Here is a 21,581-nt window from a genome sequence, read left to right as displayed (position 1 = left end):
TATGACTTCAAAATATAAACCTCTTAAGCCTCTTAAGAAATATATGCTGGAATTGGTAACAAATTATATAGATGACTGCAAAAAAAATTTTAAAATAAAATGTAGAATAAATCACTGCTCTCCAGAAGTAAGAAATGGACTATTTAATCGTATCATTATTTTAACAATGGCCTGGACAAATCTTTCAATTCTAATTCACTGTGATGTAAAGTGGCCTGTTGTTAATTTTTAACACAGCACAATTCGAACACTGATTTATTCAGTATGCTAAGGCACCCAGCTCTCTAATTAGTGGTTTATTAAGACTCACTGTGAGCATACTGTCTGGATAAGTTATAATTGTGTTGTTACTTAGAGTAACATAGAAATATGAAGATTGGTGGAACATGGGAAATCAAGTTTCATGTCAAAGCAGTACTATTACTTAATAGTGGAAGATGAATCCATTATACTTTTATGTTTTGTTCTTTGGGGGAGTAATAGCTTATTTCCTAATTAGTAAAGCAAAGTTAAAATAGATTACCAAAGAAAGCTCAAATTGTTTTCAGTACTATGAAACAATGCTTTGGTGATTGCTTTAACAAATCTAGGAAAAGTCTGAGAAGAGAAACATAAGTTACTTGAAGAGAAAATATTATTTTTCTTAATATCAAAAATTAAATATGGATATGAATAATAAAATTGCTTCTATTATCTTCACCATTAGGGTATTAAATTACAGGAAGACATATATTCAGTACAATGAATTGATAATTAGTAGAATATGCCAATAACCTTAAGACAAAAAGGATGTTTTATGTATTTCATGAGCACAGTTATTTAGCTTAATTTCTACAAAGAGCTACTAATTTCTACAAAGAGCTGATAGTTTACTCTTAACCAATATGTTGACTGATCTGGAAAACAATTCCACTTTGGTTATAATAGAATTTAAATCCCTATATATTTTTGTGAAATGTTTGTGAAAACATTAAAATTTATGTTTCCTTCCCATACTTCTATCCTATCCCACCTTGATTCCTTAAGTATATTTTTTCAACTATTAGTAGGTAACCAAAGGCTTTATCTGAAGTTATCTCTACTCTCACCAATAAACAAATATTTCCTGAGACATCTACAATGTGTAAATCCTAGGTTTATGTAACTATAAGTGAATACAAAATATTTATTTTCAGCATTGCATTCAATAGTATTTTCAGAGGGAAACATAACTTTTGCACATGATGTTATAAGTAATACATCAATTCATTTTAACAGTTTATTTATTAATTGATTGGTTTTGGACCACACCTGGCAACGCTCAGGGGTTACTCCTCGCTCTATGCTCAGAAATTTCAGCAAGCTTGGGGTACCATATGGGATGCCAGGAATTGAAATGGGTCTGTCCTAGGTCGGCTGCATACAAGGCAAATGCCCTTCTGCTGTGCTATCTCCAGCCCCTTCAGTTCACTTTAGATATTTCAAAAGTTGAATACACAGAGATAAATCATGAACAAAGGGTATAGGACTGTCAGTCAATATATTTTTGGAAATATATACACAAAATTGGCAGCTAAGAAGTGAAGTAAGAAAATTGAAACCTCACACATTCCACTTGTATTTTCCTTTGCATGGTTTTAATTATTTACTGTGCTCTTAAAACTTTAAATTAAATATTTTTTTCAAAAGTTTAAGTAAAGCTAGCTTGTAAAGAACTCTGAGTTTTCAAACTAAGAAGATATTTGGCATGGGGTCCTGGGTTCTGAACAAGGTGCGATGCCATTTTGTAAAGGCCCACATAGTAGGCTTTGTAGAATTACATATTAATTATAGAGCACTGGATGGTTGTGAATAATGAGGAGATGGAGTAGAAGTCTTTCTCTGCCAGCCTGGGCCAGGTGCCTGTAACTCATTCCAGCCGGCAGGTCCGCAGGTTCAGGGTAATGGCGAGGAAATGATCCACAAGCAATCAGGTTCATCAGGAGACATCAGCTTAATTCCAGGCCCTAGTCATAATGTGTGGCTTCTAAGCTCTAAGCAGGCTTCTAAGCAGGCTCCATAAGCTGCCCTGAACTTAAACCTATTTCTTATCCCTCAATACTGCCAACTCTCCCAGCAGCTGCTTGCTTCTCTCTCCAGCCCCTTTATACCCCTCAAGCAACCCTTTTGTTACCTTTCATAGACCCCTCCCAGAGATGGGCTGACCTGACCAACAGGTAATATTAGCATTATGCCCTGGGAGGGGGTGACAGGCTTCTCTTTCTCAAGCCTAAATTTTCATTATACTACCCCAACCTACCTGGCCATACCAATCAGCCTATCTGGAAAGGACATGGGAGAGTGGTAGGAAGCAGCCCTGATGGGGTTAGTTTGTGACTTGTGACTTACGGAATAAAGTTTTATTTTGCTTTACCCCAATTGTGTGGTCTTGTCCATTGACTCCAGACACTAAATCCAGGATTGAATGATGGTAACTCAGTTTCCAACAAAGCTACGTAGGTCCCATGAATATACACCAGGACTCTTTCAAGGTAAGTGAAGGCTTAAAGGAAACAAGCTCTAGAGGGAGCACAAGGGGAAGAAACTGGATGCTATATGGTTCCCCAGGACTGGAGGATGTGCGGGATACCCATTAAAAGGTGGGTTTGACTATTGTCATTATCAGAGGCAACACCAAGATGGGTTTGAGTCCCACCCTGAGACTTGAATTCTACTGAAGATCCCAATCACTATGTGTCTCTGTCTTTGTGTCAGGGAGCATATGGACATGGGTTCGAGTACACATGGAACCTCTTGGGTTTGATTCCAACTGGAACTTCCAGTCACTCTGTGTCTCGCTGTCTTTTTCTACCATGCTGTGTTTTCTCTGTACTACTGTCTTATCTGGTCAGAACATGGAGAAAAATTCTAGGAAGAATGCCACCCCGTTGGGAGTGGTGAAATTTGGTTTGAGTTCAGCAAAAATTGTGTGTTGTGTTATGTGCCAGTTATTGAGTCTTGTGTCTATCTTTGTTGCATAGCTTGATTTGAAAGTCTGGTATTATTTGCTTCACAATCAGCCAACAGGACTTAATTCCATCCTGGAGAAGTCCAGACTTTATGATCCATTTTAGTAGTTTCACTGTCATTCTCAGGTGGGAGGGTGCAGAAGAAGCTCAGTTGAGCTTCTCTGCATGTGTATGGAGAGAGGGAGAAGGCAGAATCAAGGAAGGAAGTCCGGAGGAGTTGGATACTGAGACACCAGCCTCCTTTCCAATAGTTGGAACTGGCTGGAGATAGAGGAAAAAGAGCCATTTTAAAACCCAATCCAAGAGGGCTAGAGTATGTGATTTTGAAAACACATACTGTTGGTGATTAAGAATTGGAATTTGCTCATTATCTCAGCAGGGAAGCTATCCTAGTCCCTTCCCCTTAGAGAACTTATTGTCTGTATGCTAATGAGTAAACTGCTGATAACTTTCAAGTGGAGAGAAACTTTCTCTGATTTTACAGGTTTTTGAGAATGAAGAATTAAGCAGAAAGTTTTGCAAGTTATTGTGGTTAGCCTTTTTAGACAATATTGTCAATTTTGTGAGTGCATGATATTATTAAGGTAACAATTTCATGTCAGTTTTGCCACATCAAACTTTAATGTTGGACTTAAGATAGATTTAAGTATGAAAATCTCAATACTTTATGGTTAACTTAGTAAAGGCTTCTTTCTAAAGGTGATGGTACTTGATTGTGCATATCTAAAGGATGGAAAATCGATATATTTGGTTTAAAGGTCTTTAATAAAGTTCATAAAGGGCAATCTGGTCTTTCTAGGTGTAAGATTGTTTAGCAATTTGGTTCCAAATTGACAGTGGGTAGTTTTAAGTTCCCCTCCTAGATACTTAGTGCTGAGTTCTAGGCAGCTAATTTGAGAAGCTAGCATGACCTGGGGGAGGAAGAGGATACAGAAAAAAGATAGAAAAAAGGCCAAGAATGGCCTCTCCAGTGCTTAGAGCTGGGTGAAAGCAGTTGCCTGTGGCAGTCAGGGCAGCAAAACTGCACATTGGAGAATAAAGAGAGAGGACATTGGAACAAGAAGGGTAGAAGTATGTTTTATGCAAAAAGATAATGTATCAAGATATGAATGAAAAAAGGGAATTTTGTGAGAGTGTAATTAGTTGGATGCAAATAGGAACAAAGAAAAGAAGCTGTATGGTCAAACTGGATTATTAATATATCTCTAAATTAGAAATGATCTAATATTTTGGTATAAAGAATTCTATGAAGGGGCTGGAGCAATAGCACAGCAGTAGGGAGTTTGCCTTGCATGCAACTGACCCAGGACAAACCTTGGTTCTATCCCTGGCATCCCATATGGTCTCCCAAATCAGGAGCGATTTTCTGAGCACATAGCCAGGAGTAACCCCTGAGCATCACCGGGTATGGCCCAAACAAACAAAAAAGAATTTTATTTAAAAAAAAAAGCTTAGAAGCTCTAGATTTATGTTACAATGCTCTTAAGAAATGGACCTTTAGAAATGACAAATAATCAAGGTTTTCCAAATGAGATTTAAAATTATATTCATAATAGTTGTTCTGTGTGTTTTGTAAATTGAGAAACATTTTTCTCTTTTCTTGACACCGTCAGTATTTTTTATGCTTCATGTTATTATGTTGGTTTGCATAAATACAGGCAGCAGGAAGTTTTCCTCTCTGTAGTGGGGATTATTTCACATGCATACAGGAAATCTTAAATGTCATCAAGGGCACCCCAGAGCCCTCTTTTAGGGAAACAGTTAAAAGGGGTTGAAGTTAAGTGACAAGTAGGTCCAGTACTGTTATAAGTACTCTGCTAACCTCAGGGATACCCTAAAGGCAGATTGGTTTAGGGAAATCAGAAACCATCTAGGAATGTTTAGATCTGCACCAACTGGTCGCAGCCTGGGCCCTGCTTGCAGCACTGAGAAAAGTTTTGAATATCAGTATCTCTTCCAAACCTTGAGAGGGGTGAGGCATATTCCCTTCAGGACACTCCTACAGAGGATGAGAAGTCCAAGGTCACCTTTGGCTCATCATGTTGACTTGACTTTCACATGTTTACATCAGCCAGGCTTGGTAAACCCTGTATTAATACTGTTATTGGCAAACCACCTGTTCTGTCATTTCTGAATCCCAGAAATTCTCTGTAAATAATGGTGTGCCTTAAATGGAGATTTCTCCATTCTTGCTGGGCTTTTTGAAAGGAACAAGTCAGGTTTATTCAGCCATCTGGCAATATTTAATGTGAGGGTGGGAAAAAAAACTATTTTTCTGTAGCTGACTGAATTAAATGCATTCTCATAAGCTTAACTTAAAGTCCACTCCTCTTGGGTAACCCATATGAAAGTACTTTCTGGTAGTAAAAGAGTAGTCATTAGAAACTGAAAGCTATACATGTGATTGCTAGTCTGGCTAGAATAGTGGAAACCAGAACTTTACCTAGGAAAACTTAGGCTAAGCAGGACAATGAGGAAAGTAGCTGTTAGTGAACTGAGTGGGAGTCCTGGGTCTCCTCTTTTGGAAAGTCCTCTAACAATAGGGAGCATATCCTGAGGAAAAGTGGGAGTGTGACCTCAAAGAGATGCCAAAATTACTCAGGGAACAGGTATAGTGCTTTCACTTCTGTGTCATAGACCCAGAGGGATCATTTTCTACTGCTCTGTCCTCCTAGGGATAGAGGAAAACATTCACTGCTCCAGAGCCTGATTGGTTTAAGTAACATTCCTCTGTCTAATTGATCTGATTTTTCAGACATAGGTAAGTGCAGACCTGAACCACTCAATTGCCTTGGTCTTCATTAAGAGCTAAAGAAGCATGAGATTTCACCCCTTCTTATAAGTAGAGCCTACAGTCATTTACCAATGACTACTTCTTATAAGTAGAACCAGCCTGAAGAAATTAAAGAATTTGGGCCTTCACCCAGATTCCCTTTATTGACTTCTAAGGTGGTGAAATCTCGAGGCAAAATGTAAAACAGAAAGATCAGCAGGAAAGCTGCCAAGGAATAAAGGCAAGTGGGGCCACAAAAACTCAACTAACTAAGGCTATGGACATCAATTGAAAATTACACTTTGCCTGGGGCCGGAGAGATAGCACAGCAGCCAAGCAGCTGATCCAGGTCCCAAGGCGGTTGGTTCATTCCCCGTGTCCCATATGGTCCCTGGTGCCTGCCAGGAGCGATTTCTGAGCAGATAGCCAGGAGTAACCCCTGAGCACAGCTGGATGTGGCCCAAAAACAAACAAACAAACAAACAAACAAAAAGAAAATTACACTATGCCCAGCCACCCTAACTTCTACTTCTACTACTACTACTACTACTACTACTACTACTACTACTACTACTACTACTACTACTACTAGAACACTTTTTCTCAAAGTTTAATAACTGAGTTTTGTGCCTAAACAGAAGGTACGTGCAATGCAATGAACTGCTTTTTGGCTATATTTCTGAGTGAAGGCAAATTTGCAGATTTTGAGAGCATTTTCCAAGTTCAGGAACAACCTTGTTCATGGCCACTAATGCTGCAGTTGGCTTCAGGCACTGTAAAGACTCTCTGGTAATTGAAGTCTGCCAAGTTCATGGCTTTCCATAGCAGAATATGCTAGTATTGATCAAGGGCACAGAGTCTAAGATGGAATGGATACTTCTTATCATTTCCATCCTTATCAGAAGTCTTCTGTATAGCAGGCAGGTTGTAAAAGTTAGAGTTAGAGTGTTTCCCCTGTATGGCTCTAACAGGGAGATTGGACTAAAATGTTTTGTCACTGGGTCTTGAGTAATTTCTGGGCTGTTTTGATTAAGGTAGGCATTTTAAGGAATTTACATGTTGGACCTGATGATAAGAGGCTCTAGCTCCAGACTTCATTCAACGTCAAGGGAAGATATTAGCAGCTTTTCATGTGCTTATTGTTTGCAGAAATATATATTTAACTCCTTTTCTATTAAAAATGTTCTTGGTTAAGGTGCAAGTTCTTTACATATTATAAATATGAATTGTTTCTAATGTAGGTGAGTTAATGTATGTTTCCATTTCGCAGAGCTAGTTGCCAGAGTTGCCATCAAATTTAGATGACCTACTTTTATCTTTTCTTATTTATACTTTAGGTAGTACACTTTAAAATGTTTAACCAAATGTGAGGTCATGTGAGGTACTCCATTTTTTTCTTATAGATATTTGGTTATAATATAGATATTATAGATATTTAGTTTGGGGCCTCACTGTCATTGCTATGGGTTTACTCTTGACTCCACATTCAGAGATCACTCTTGGGGGGGGGGTCAGGGACCATCAGGGGTGTCGGGCTTAGGTTGTTCATATCCAAGGCAAGAGCCCTATCTGCTGTATTATTTATTCAAACCCAGAATTAACATATTTTTTGTATTTCACCATTGTACTTACTCTTCCATTTTTTCCTTTGTGCTTTTTGTTTATTTGGGACGCACTTTGGCAGTGCTCAGAAGTTAGTCCAGCTCAGTCTTCAGGAGTAATTACCATGAGTGATTGGCCATTGAATCTAGGTCTTCCATATGTAAAATTATTCCATATGCAATACTCCAGTCACTTGAGATGACCTCTTGCCCACCTGTGATATATTATGAACAATTCTTGTGTGTGTATTGTACAATATAAAGACATGTGTTTATTTCTTTCTTCCCTGGTACCATTTATTGAAAGATTATTGTTTCTCAACTATAGGCATTCTTTTTGAAAACCTAAACTGGATTTTTAAATTGCTTAATACAATGTACTATAACTTGCATTAAAAACTCAATGAGATTCAGATAGCAACTGCATTGAATTGTAGAGCAGTGTAAGGATTGTTAACATTTTAAATTTATTTTTTATCATCTTTGGTATCAGTAATGCTTCTTATAATTTCCAAAGTATAAGTTAAGCATTTCTTTGACTACATTTATTTCTTGGCATTTTATACTTTTTCTGTGTTAACATAAATTAAATTGTTTTCTTAATTCATTTTGGGGTTTTCTTTGCAACTGTATAGCAACATTGATTTTTTTGTATATTGATCTTATATTCTGCAACCTTGCTGAACTCATTTATTAGTCCTAAATCATTTACTGGGCATTCTTGATATATAAGAAAAAAAAAAACAGTGTTGATTTCTTTAAAATACATAGGAAAAAAGAAAGACCATAATTTACTATAGATGGGTCAAATTTTCCTCATATAGTTTGTGCTTTTCTCCTACATCTCTTGAGATGACCTCTAAATTCTCAGCTCCCTGGTGTTTATTCAAACTATTCCAATGAGGTGAGGTTAAATCAGACAGGACCTGATCTTTTTAATCTGGCTTAAGGATATTTTGTTTCTTTCTTTTCCCCCTTAACTTTAATGTGTTTTATTCATATTTATGATCACTCCCTTTTCTAGAAGAACTTCTATTTTTGATGTAGGTGTTCACTATACTAGAATATTCTTTCTCTCAGAAAATTCTCCCAAACATTATATTCAAATCTTGTCCACAAACTAAAGTGAATTCCATTTTTTTCTAGAGCAGACTATGAAAATAAAGGTAGGGGCTGGAGAGATAGCATGGAGGTAAGGTGCTTGCCTTCCATGCAGAAAGACAGTGGTTTGAATCCTGGCATCCCATATCATATCGAGCCTGCCAGGAGCGATTTCTGATCTTAAGAGCCAGGAGTAAGCCCTGAGTGCTGCCGGGTGTGACCCAAAAACAAAAAACAAAAACAAACAAACAAAAAAAAAAAAAGAAAAGAAAAGAAAAGAAAGGTAAAACAAAAAGGCATCTAAAATAAAAATGCTGCATTTTATACTCTCTACTTTCTAGTCTCTGAAATTCTGAAGCAAATTTTGCTTTTCTCTCAGTACAAGTTTTCCAAAAAGAAAAATGCTGGGAAATTTGGTTTCCTATTTATTATTCTGTTTGTAAGGTTGAATTGGTCATTATTCATTAGGAAGAAAGTTGAGAATAAAAAATTAGATCACTTTAAAAGTCTCTGTGCATTAGCTCCTCACATTGGTTGCCTATTTTTCCAGCTTTCTTCATGTGCAAATATCTGTTGATGGGTATATAGAGAAATCATTCTTTTCCAGGTATTTATACCCAGCTTCAAATTTTGTTTTTTGTTATTTTTTTTGTTTTCATTTGATTCACTTAAAACACATTTTTCCACATTGTAATATTGCAGCTTGCCAAAAATGATTTTTGCTTCAATATCTGCTTATAATTACTTTAAACAAGTATTTTTCTGCCTTCTAGCTGCTAAATAAATCCAAATAATCAACACTAATCCTTTAAAAATATTCTTTGACAGTTTATAAGCAGACATATGAATACATATTTAGTATTTAAAATGCTTTTTTTCCTCAATAGAGTAGACTGAATATGAAGAGACCATTTTCTATGAGTCTTAAAAATGCTTTTTAAACAAATAATACAGTTAAAAGAATTAAGTTATTGTATTGTAGATTATTTCAATTATCTACACTCATATTTTAGAAAATATTCATTTTGGAAAGATGAATTCAAATAATTCATTGAACACAGAGCCCTGAGTTCAATGCCAGGCTCTGCATGTTTCTCTCAGCTCTGTTGGGAGTGGTTCCCTCTTAAAAGATGTTTAGGTGCATGATATGCATGTATAAGACACCTATGGTTCTATCCCTGTGAACACCACACAAAATGTATACATAAATAAATGTAAAGAATTAGGAAAATTTAAATTTTGAGCAAGAGGAACTATGCAGGTGTGCCAGAACTTCTTCCTTTTTATTTTTCTATTGCTCAACGAAATGCAAACCTGAGACCAGGAGCTCTTGCAAGCTGCAAAGTCAGCTCAGTGAGCAGCAGGCTTAATGGCTTGGGGGCAGGGGTGGGAGGTGCAAGCACATGGCCACCCTTCCATGCATCAGCTCATTCCATGCTCTCGCTATAGTCTTGGGAACCAGAGAAATCCCAAACAGATGCTTTTTCCTCAAGGTAAGGGAGAAAGTGAAAACGAATCCTGGTAATAAAGAAAGAAAAAAAAATTAAAATTACATCTGTGTATTTCAACCCAAATTTAGGAAGGAGATATTGCAGATTTTATAAACAACCCTGAAACTACTATTTTTGCAATTATTTTGTGTACCTTTATCCTTCAGACATAAAAAATCATTCCAGTTTTCCCATCTGTACAAATGAAAGTACCTTAAACAAAGTGTGTGTGTGTGTGTGTGTGTGTGTGTGTGTGTGTGTGTGTGTGTGTGTGTGTGTGTGTGTTTGGGGGGGGTTGGGCCTCACCCGGCGTTGCTCAGGGGTTACTCCTGGCTGTCTGCTCAGAAATAGCTCCTGGCAGGCACAGGGGACCATATGGGACACAGGGATTCGAACCAACCACCTTTGGTCTTGGATTGGCTGCTTGCAAGGCAAACGCCACTGTGCTATCTCTCTGGGCCCCCAAAGTATATATTTTTTAAACCAACAAGTATGACTAAGACACGAATGAGTATTGATATATTCATGAGTGTTCAATTTTCTGTGAAGCATTAAAAAAACATATTTTAGGGCCACCTCTCATTGTTCAGGTTGGAAAAAATTTAGTTAGGAAACTATTGAAGCAAGAAAAAATAATGCAAATAATAGAGCTGGACTTGTTTAGATTGGAATTACAATTTCATATCTGCTATACATGTGACCTTTGCAAAAATTATCTCAGAGTAGAGAAGTTGGACCACATCTAGAGGTGCTCAAGGGCTAATCCTAGGTTTGTGCTCATTTCTTGAGAAGATGTATCTTTAACTGATATAAGGAAGAATATCAACATTTGCTCTTCAGACAAGCATGCTTTTTATATTACCAGCTTCAAGTAGGTGGAAAACTTATTTATTATAGACAGAAAGTGGTAGAATTGCTGAGAAAGAAGAATCAGAGTTGATGTTCCCCCAACCACGGGCAGGGGTCCTCAAACTTTTTAAATAGGGGGCCAATTCACTGTCCCTCAGACCATTGGAGGGTCTGACTATAGTAAAAACAAAACTTATGAACAAATTCTTATGCACACTGCATATATCTTATTTTGCAATGAAGAAACAAAACAGATACAAATACAATATGTGGCCCGCGGGCCATAGTTTGAGAACCACTAGAAAATGAGAATTTGGGAGTGGAGAATGGATATTTATATTCAGGGTTTATTCCTGCCTCTATTTCAGGATCACTCCTGGAGATGCATGGTGTGGCCATTGACTGAACTGGGATTAACCACGTGGAAATCTTGCACCTTACCTGCTGTACTATCTCTCAATCCTGAGAATAAGAGGATGAAATGGATTCAATGGATAATAGATTGCTCTTAATACATTCATTTGCTAAGGCTATCCTAAAATGCCACAACCTGGATAGCTCAGTATTTATTTTCTCACAGTTATGGAAGTTGGAAGTCTGATATTATGGTGAGCTCAGAAAATGTTTGGGGGAAGTCAGCCTTTAATGGGAAAAGAGCCCTTTAAGCAGGCACTGCAAAGTCTAGCAGACATTACTTCTTTTCCTTCTCTTATATTCTATTATACTTCAGTCCAACAAAATCACCTTCTACACCTTCTTTGACTAGAAACTTCCTCAAAGTCTATACTGGATCATAAAATCCAGAAAATTTCACAAAAATAACCCCTATTAGACAATTGACTTCAACTCTAAGACTTGTACTCAGCTGTACTACCTTATACAATTGTCCATAAAAAGGTGGTCACTCTTGATCAAACAAATTTTCCCATGAGAGAAACAACTTTAGTTTTGTTTGTGGAATTGTTCTGGCTGTGCTCAGGGCTTACTTATGACTCTTCACTAAGGGATCACTCCTGGTGGGCTCAGGGGACTAGATGGGGTTCTGGAGATCAAAACTGGGCCACCATATGCTAGACATGCACACTAATCACTGTTCTGTTGCTTTATTGATTAGATAATGCCGACTGTTCATATGTCTTTGCACAGTATTGACACATTTATTTCATATATATTTAGAATGTATCATCATAGGGTTATTCAAACTATTTATTTTTAAATTGATAAATCAGTACACATCATATGAAATTTAGGAAAATATTTAAATGAACTTATTATTACTTTATAATTTCATAAAATTTTAAGAATTCCTCTTTATGAATATATTTTTGTGTCATTGTCACACACCTCCACAATGAAATAAAACCTCTTTCATATGTGATATATGAAGAAGCCTAGTCATGAAACAACAACAAAATACCAAAGACATTTTTTTAAATTTTATTTTATTGAAAACATTGTGATCTACAAAGTCATTGATAGTTGAATTTCAGTCAGGGCCATTCCCACCACCAGTGTCGACCTCCCTCCACCAAAGACACTTACATTGAAGAGTTATGAATAGAGCTGAGCTTACTGGACCTGGTGAAACAAAGCAGACACTGGTGGAGCGTGTGGTAGTGAATTGACATATATTGGACTGAACTATGCAGGCAACCATCATTAACTATATCGTACATTACTGTCAATAAAAATACAAAAAAAATACCAACATGCTTCACATTTAAAAATAAAAATCATTGTTTCGGTGATCTTTGAGAATCAGCCTGATGCAAATCTTTCAACATTGCTTCCTGAGTATCTCATCATAAATGACCCCTTTAAAATATTATGTTGAAAAAAATAATAAAATATTATCTTGGATAAGGATTTTGATTTCATATATTTTGTAATAGCAAAGAACCTGGGATCTAAATAATGAAGCCTGCAGGCTGAATTCCTGATAAACTGAGTTGAGGATGGCTGGCTGGTCTTCTGACTGTAGTCTTCAAGATATCTCTATTTTGTGTACATTTGTTGCCCCTTAACTGCTAGAAAGACACTGAGTCCTACCTAATGACCTCAATTTACCTTAAATGTTTTCTTATGATTTATATCCAAGTCTAAATGGAGATGAGGGCTTTCACTATGAATTTTATAGGGTCATAATGCAGTTTACAAAATTCAGGAAAAACACTTTCTCTAGTCTATAAGTTACATAATTCATTACAACTTAACAATCATCTATTCAATACCTACTCCTCCCATCTCACTCAAGATTTCTTGCACATGTACCCCTCCCTGGGGTTGCAGATAGATTCCTGTGTATGTGACAGGCACACAGAAAACCTTTGCTTAATACCTTTCCTCTATTTTTATTACTGAATTTTATGCAAGCTTTTCAGGCATTCATAATGCATATCTAGTAATGGATAATTTATAGTTCCATTGCAGTATTTTTTCCTCATAGTACAAATCTAATTTAATAACAAGCAACACAAGAATGTAAAAATAGTAATAATAATTACATTTAGTAAGTACCAAAAATGGCATTTGTTTTAATTCTTTACCTTCCTCACCTACAAAGTAAGGAGATAATGGGGGCACAAATAGGAAATGCTAGGCAATCTAACTCAAAAGACTAGACCTTATATTCTACTTTGAAAATTTAAGACTTACATTGAATGCCAAAATCTCTAAAAAAAATTCTTCTCTGAATTATCTTGCTAAAAATTTCAGTTTTTCTGAAATGGGCATTGTATGGGCTGGATTATATGTCTATACATCATTAGAATATTTGTGATTCTGGAGTTCCATTATGTTTACCACTGCTCATTTGTAAGTTCTTTCCTTCCAATGAATTGTCTTAAAAGGATTAGGAAGATGAATAAAACTCTATTTCTGGGAGAAATTCAAAGCCTAATTGGGAGATATATGTACCCAATTAAAACACATTATGATGTTCAGGGTATTTTATACAGTAAATTTAAACTCTTACGCTAGAACAGGAGTGCCTGGTGTGGACATAGATTGATTTATGAGGGAGTAGCTATAGGCACAGATGAAAGGGAGGTCTGCATTTGCCAGGAAAGAACTAAGGAGTTCCAAGTTGAGACAAGATGTGTTTTTAATGTTCCAAGATTCAAGTTTAGGTGTGAGTTTTGTTGTGCAATTTTTTTTTCTTTTTTGGTTTTTGGGCCACACCCAGCGTCGCTCAGGGTTTACTCCTGGCTGTCTGCTCAGAAATAGCTCCTGGCAGGCACGGGGGACCATATGGGACACCGGGATTCGAACCAACCACCTTTGGTCCTGGATCGGCTGCTTGCAAGGCAAATGCCGCTGTGCTATCTCTCCGGGCCCTGTTGTGCAATATTTTAGAAAAGTTATAATGCACTTGGTCCATATCTTCTCTCCTCCTGCCAGTTTTCTGTCCTATTAAATATCCTCCAGGTGGGAACAAGATTCCAGATAGCTAATATAGTCTGGAAAAACCAGGATTTGATCAACTAGATAAACAGTGATTATAACAATGAATCTGAATTTTTTTAAATTTAGAATATAGATGACCCAAAAAACATTAGAAATTACAGAATAGTCATTGCATAGGATTTTAAGTCAAATCAGAATGCTCTCTGCCTCTGCCAATCATGGAGCAAGATAAGAAACTCATCCTCTCAGCTTGAAAGGCTTCTTTGATGTTATGATAATTTTTTTTACCTCCTAATTCATACCCCATCTATTAGTGGCTTATCAGGATCTGGCTCATTTTACAAACGAGGAATTTTATTTAAAATAACCAATCTTGTATATATCTTCTAGACCAGTAAATACTCCTTTTTTCGAGTTCACGGATTTATACTGCCTGATTATCTGACATAAGTCTATGAACTGCTCTTTATATAGATCCATAGGTCTCTCTCTAGGTCTTTTTTCTCAAAAATTTTTCTAGTCTTAAAGTATAAAGCATCACATTATTTTTTATGATGCTGCTGCTCTTTCTTTTTGTGCCTAGGTTACTTGCCAAAACCCATTCTCAGAAAACCTTCCCAGCATTGCCTCCAAATTGTTCTTATCCTTCTGAGAGGATCAAAAGCACTAAAGTAGAAAAAAATGGTGGGGATTTGATAACTAGGTAACTAGGTGACTAGACACAAAGTATTTTGTTCACTCTCTGTCCTCCAATAAAAGTGAAACTAAGAAAGCTGCTTTGGCCAGTTTCCCCTCTAACAGTGTCCAGGACGATATGAAACAGAAGGGGAGTGAAAAAAAAAGTAGGGACTGAGAGGTCCAGGAAAAAGAAGAATAAGAAGAGACTCATAAAGATTAACCATGGCAATAGCAATAGAAGGAAATGATTATCTGATCAATCAAGGCAGTAAAATACCTGCCACCCAATTAACTTGTGGTGTTTGTTTTGGTGATGAGCTAAGTAGATTACACAGGTTAGCATTTGCATAGATCTACTTAAAGTGCAGAGGAAGAAGTAAAAGCCTTCAAACAGAAAATTATAAGGAGAATCAATGACCTTTTCTGAATGGTACTAAACGATGTGCTTGAAGCATTGATTCTTCACTTGGTTGAATACCAAAATCACTGGAGAAGCGAAACTATATATTATAGGAGACTTTAAATCTATTTCATATGAGTCACTGGATGTGAGACCCCAGAATGTATATGTTCATGTGTGTAAAATGGTCATCATCTCAATGACTTAGCATGCTGTTCTAGAGATTCAGAAGATCAGAGCCCCAATTTTCCTATAATCTTTGCCATAATCCAGAGAAGTAGGGTAAACAGGGAAGCTTTCTTGAAGCATTCCTTCTGTAATTGTTTCAATAAACCTCAGAGGTAGGGGAAGGATGGGGCCCTGCTTCTGCATAATGAACTACAGACTTGTGCAGAAAGCTGTAAAACAGGCTTCAGAAGGTATAAAATGAACTTTTTGCATAATGGGTCTGGTGGTTAATGAAATAATGTAGTGGAGATGGCTCATTAAAGCTCTGCCTGTGGTGTTGCATCTGCTGTGTGGGACACAGTCACTATGTGTGCTGTTCTGATTTGCAGGCTCCAAGCTCTGTGGAAAGAATAGTTACAGTTGATCAGTTATTCAACAGCATGTTCCATGAGATTGATCATCCTTTACAGATAAATACTGGAACATGGAATGCATATGAGAAGCTGTATGGTTTATTATGTTGCTTCACACTTTGTCATAAATGTATTTCCCACAAAAAGGAGATGTGCTGCAAACTTGAGTATTTAAGCTCAAAAGACAGGTTCTAAGTGTAAAATTATAGAACAAACTCAAGAGCAACGACTCAAGAATAATCACAGTTCCTGAGGAATAGGAAGGAGAATTTGAGGAAGAACCACTAGACAAAAAAAAATCACAGATAAGAATTTTCAGAGTTAAGGACTACAGATTCTCAGATTCAATAGGCTAGAAGAGTCCCAGTGAAAATATTACCTAATAGAAAAACTCCAAGATACATTGCAATTAGAATGACAAACTCAAAGACGAGAGAATACCAAAAGTACCAAGATCAAAGAAGGAATTTACATACAAAGGAACTCCCTTTATAAAACTCATAGCAGATATAACAATGAAACTCTACAGGCCAGAAAAGAATGTAGAAACTCTGCAGGCCAAACAAGAAAAAAAAATACACAAAAAAAAGTTCCATAAATTAACATCTCATCAAAAATACTCATCCACATAGATTATCATTCAGATTTGAAGGAATGATACAAAGCAGCATGAATAAGCATTAACATAGGGAACTTGAGTCTTGCATCTTAGTCCACTAGGTCATCCTGACATGCTAGCAAGACATTAGGGAATTCATGGCCTTGAAACCAAATTTTCAAGCAGCATTAAAATAGCTTCTTTAGGGGCAGGAGAGATATCATGGAGGTAAGGCGTTTGCCTTTCATGCAGAAGGTCATAGGTTCAAATCCCAGCATCCCATATGGTCCCTCATGCCTGCCAGGAGCGATTTCTGAGCATGGAGCCAGGTGTAACCCCTGAGCACTGTCGGGTGTGACCCCAAAACCAAAAATAAATCAATAAATAATAAATAATAAATAAATAAAATAGCTTCTTTAAAAGTCAAGAGAAACTTAACTTTTCACAATGGAATAAGCCATTTGCTCATGCACTTTATTGCTAGCTATTTAAGGGTTTTATAATTTTAAATAATGAATTAATGTTTTATTTATTTTAAACATTAATTTTATGTCTAGTAAAGTGATATCTACATATGTAGTTATTTTTCTTTTATTTGTTAATGCAGTGTGCTTAATAATTACAATATAAATTTTTCTTTTTGGGGGAGGGTTTGGGCCAAACCGAGTGCCACTCAATGGTTACTCTTGACTCTGCACATAGAGATTGCTCATGGCAGGCTCGGAAACCATATGGGATGCTGAGTATGGAACCATGTGCAAAACGAACACCCTACAGCTGTGCAGTATCAAGAGGAAAATTTATGGCTTTACAAGCATTTACTAGGAAGAAAGAAGGAGCCTACAGACATAATTTAATGATACAGCTTAAAAATTCAGGAAAGAACAATAAGATAAACAAAAAATAGGCAGGTGAAAGGAATTAGTAAAATTTAGAATAGAAATGAATGAACTGAAAAAAATGAATGAACTGTAAATAGAATAAACAATCTGAAATTTCAGTGAAAGCAAGGTTTGATTCTTAAAAAAAGATTTACAAACCATTAACCAAACTCACAAAGAAAGGGAGAAAGATAAACTTAATATATCAGGGGCCAGAGAAATAGCATGGAGATAGGGCATTTGCCTTACATGCACAAGAATGGTGGTTCGAATCCTGGCAACCCATATCTTTCCCCGAGCCTGCCAGGAGAGATTACTGAGCCTAGAGCCAGGAGTAATCCCCGAGCACTGCTGGGTGAGACCCAAAAACCAATATCTATATATATATATGTGTATATATATGTATATATACACATCAATATACATATATACATGTATATATATAATTAGAAATAAAGAAAGTAAATAGTATAGACAACTACAGAAGTTCAAAGGGTAATAAGAGATTACTTTGATTAACTCTATGCCACAGAATATGAGAATTTGGAAGAAATGATAAATTCTTAGACTCCTATAACCTCCTAAGATTAAGCCAAGATGGTCTTGCATATCTAAATAGACTTATCACTATTGAAGAAATCAAAATAGTAAACAAAAGTCTTCCCAAACACAAAAGTGCAAGCATTAGTGTAATTTTTTCAAAGCTTTCAAGAGACTCTACTACCAATACTTTCAGGCTTTTCTTTGTTTTGTTTTTTTTTGTTTTGTTTTTTTAAATTGAAGAAACCGAAAGACCCCCAAATAATTTTTATGAAGCTAATATCACCCTAATACCAAAAGCAGATCGAGATGCCACAAAAAGAGAACTATAGATCAATATTCTTAATTCTTAATGCAAAGATCCTCAACAAAATCCTAGCAAACAGGACCCAGTGTCTCATCAAGACATGACCAAGTAAAAGTCATCTCAGAGATGCAAGGATGGTTTAACATACACAAGTCAATGAATGTACTACACTAACAACAAGAAAAAGAAAAACCATATGACCATATCAATAGATGTAGTCAAAGCATTTGATAAGATATGATACCCATTCATGATAAAAACTCTCAACAAGATGGGAATGGAAGGAACTTTTCTCAATTATAGTCAATGCCATTTACCTCAAGCCATCAGCAAATATTATACTCAATAGAGGAAATACTGAAAACCTTTCTTCTAAAATCTGGCACAAGACAAGACTGCTTCCTCTTGCCACTTCTATTCAACATAAACTAGAAATACTTGCCATAGAAATTAGGCAAGTAAAAGATATCAAGGGTGCTCATATTTGAAAGGAAGTAGTCAATCTCTCACTGTATGCAGATGACATCATACAATATTTAGAAAATCCTAAAACATACTAAGAAGCTTCTAGGAACAATAATTTCATATAGAAAAGTGGCAGGCTACAAAATTAATATGCAAAAATCATTTAAAAAATCTCATTAGCATTAGTACAGAAACTCAAATATCATAGTGTCAACTTAAAGAGGTGAAAGAAAATGAGAGGTATCACTTTCCCCAACTTTAAATTGTACTACAAAGTCCTCAAAACAGCATGGTATTGGAATAAATTCAGTCCCTTAGATAAATGGGATAGACTTGAGTATTCAGAACACAGAGTACAATCAATTAATCTTTAATATAGGGGGAAAAAACACCAAAATGGAGCAAGGAAAGTCTCTTTAACAAGTGGGTTTTGGACAACTGATCAGCTATATGCAAAAAAATTAACTCAGATCTCAAACTAACACCATGCACAAAGGTGAAATCCAAATGGATTAAAGACCTTAATATCAGACACAGAACCATAAGTTCTACAGAAGAACATGTATGTAAAACACTCCATGATATTGAGACTAAAGGCATCTTCAAGGAATAAACACCATTGTCCAAGCAAGTGGAAGCAGAGATAAACAAATGAAACTATATTAAGCTGAGAAACTTCTATACCTCAAAGGAAACAGTGACTAGGATACAAAAATCACCTGTGGAATGGGTGAAACTATTCACTAAAACAGAAATTTACAAGAAAAAAATCTAAACTCATCAAAAAATGAGGAAGATAAATGAACAGATATTTCTTCAAAGAAGAAACATAGATGGTCAATAGGCATATAAAAATAATGCTCCACATCACTAATCATCAAGTTATGAAAAGCAAAAGAACATTTAGGTATATTCTCATGACACAGCAAATGGCACCCATCACAAAGAACAAGAACAACCAGTGCTGTCTGGGATGTGGGGAGAAATTACTCAATCACTGATGGTGAGAATGTCATTTATTTCAACCTTTCTGAAAAACAATATGAGTATTTCTTAAAGAGCTAGAAATTGAGCTTCCTCATCATATGACCCAGCAATACCACTCCTAGGGATCTCCCTAGGAACAAAAAACAAAACATGATAAAAAAAATATGCCCTCTGAACCCTTATGTTTATCACAGAACTATTTACAATAGTCAGAATCTAGAAATAACCCAGGTACTCAACAATGGATGAGTGGCTAAAGAAACTGTGGTACATATACACAATAGAATACTATACAGCTGTAGGAAAAATGAAGTAATGAAAATTTCCTATACATGGATGGGAATGGAGACTATTATGCTGAGTGAGTGAGCCAGAAAGAGAGGCTGACCATAGAATAGTATCACTCATCTGTGAAATATAAGAACAATAAAAGACCAGTATGGCAATAATATCTAGAGACAATAGACTGGAACTACAGGAGGACCAGCTCATAACCTCAAGCTTGCCACAAAGAGCAGTTAGTGAAGCTAAAGCACTAACCAAAATGACAACTATCATGATATTGATAGTAAGAGTGAGGGACAGAATGTCTGTCTGAGAGACAGACAGGTGTTTGAGATGGAGGGAGGGGAATGAGGGGACATTAGTGTTGATCACACTGGTGAAAGGCAGTCTACATTCTATGACTAAAATCCCCCTAGTATAAAAATTTTTTGTTTACATGATCATTAAATAAAAAATAAAAAGAGAATTTGTCTATCTTACATAATTTTAAGAGTCTTTAGCAAAAAATAAAGCATGCTATTAGTTTTTAAAATGTATAAACCTGTAAGAAAAGATATATCCATTTGGAAAATATTTCTTATTCTCTATAATTGAATTGCAATTTTCCAGAATTTCAGGAATAAATTTCATTCTTCCATGTGTGTGTTACTACCTCCACAATGAAAACAAACTCATATATGTTATAATAAAACATAGCAAGGGAAGAGTAAATAGCCAAAATCTTTGCAACTAGTACCTGTCAACAAAGCTTTCTTGTATGAAGAGGGGTCCTTGCGACATTGATTGAGGGAAGAACACTCTCTGTGATGGGCATGGCGTCAGAATGATGTAGGTATGGAATGCATAATTCATAGCATTGCATATCGTGGTAGTTGGATAAAATTTGTAAAGAAAAATAACTGTTTTGCTTCTGGGACACAGCCAACTGTTTTCAGGGCTTACTTCTGAATCTGTGTTTAGAAATTACTCCTTGCCATGCTCAGGGAACTTACAGAAAGAATTGGAAACTCCCTGGCACTTCCAATTCATTTTTTCTATTTAACTTATTTTTCTATTTATTTACCTTTTGGTTTCATATTGTAGGGGCTTCCATATTTTAACAAGCCCCTAAAATTCTAATATCCATCAATGAAACTATTTTTTCCTATTCAATTTAGTTTCTAAGATTGTTTTTTTTTTATTTTAAAATGACTTAATTTTCTTGTAGCATTCTATTTGTTAATTGAATGCAATTATCCTTTTGTTTCTTGACTTTGTTTTATTATTATAATAGTAATAATAATTATTATTATTGGGGGGGTTTGGGCCACACCCGGTGATGCTCAGGGGTTACTCCTGGCTATGCGCTCAGAAATCACTCCTGGCTTGGGGGACCATATGGGACGCCAGGGGATCAAACTGCTGTTCATCCTAGGTCAGCCACATGCAAGGCATATGCCCTATTACTGCGCCACTGCTTAGGCCCCTGTTTTTTTTTTTTTTTTTTTAACTTTCAGACCACACCCAGTGGCTCTCAGGGATCACTCTTGGTAGGTAGGGCTTAAGGGGCCATCTAGAATACCAGGGATCCAATCTGGGTCAACAATGTGCAAGGTAAGTACCTTTCCCACTGTACAGTCTCTCTAATTCCTAAATAAAATTATCTTAAATGTC

The sequence above is a fragment of the Suncus etruscus genome, chromosome 1 (genome assembly GCF_024139225.1).
Source record: "Suncus etruscus isolate mSunEtr1 chromosome 1, mSunEtr1.pri.cur, whole genome shotgun sequence".
NCBI lineage: Eukaryota > Metazoa > Chordata > Mammalia > Eulipotyphla > Soricidae > Suncus > Suncus etruscus.
This window is presented reverse-complemented; position numbering follows the sequence as displayed.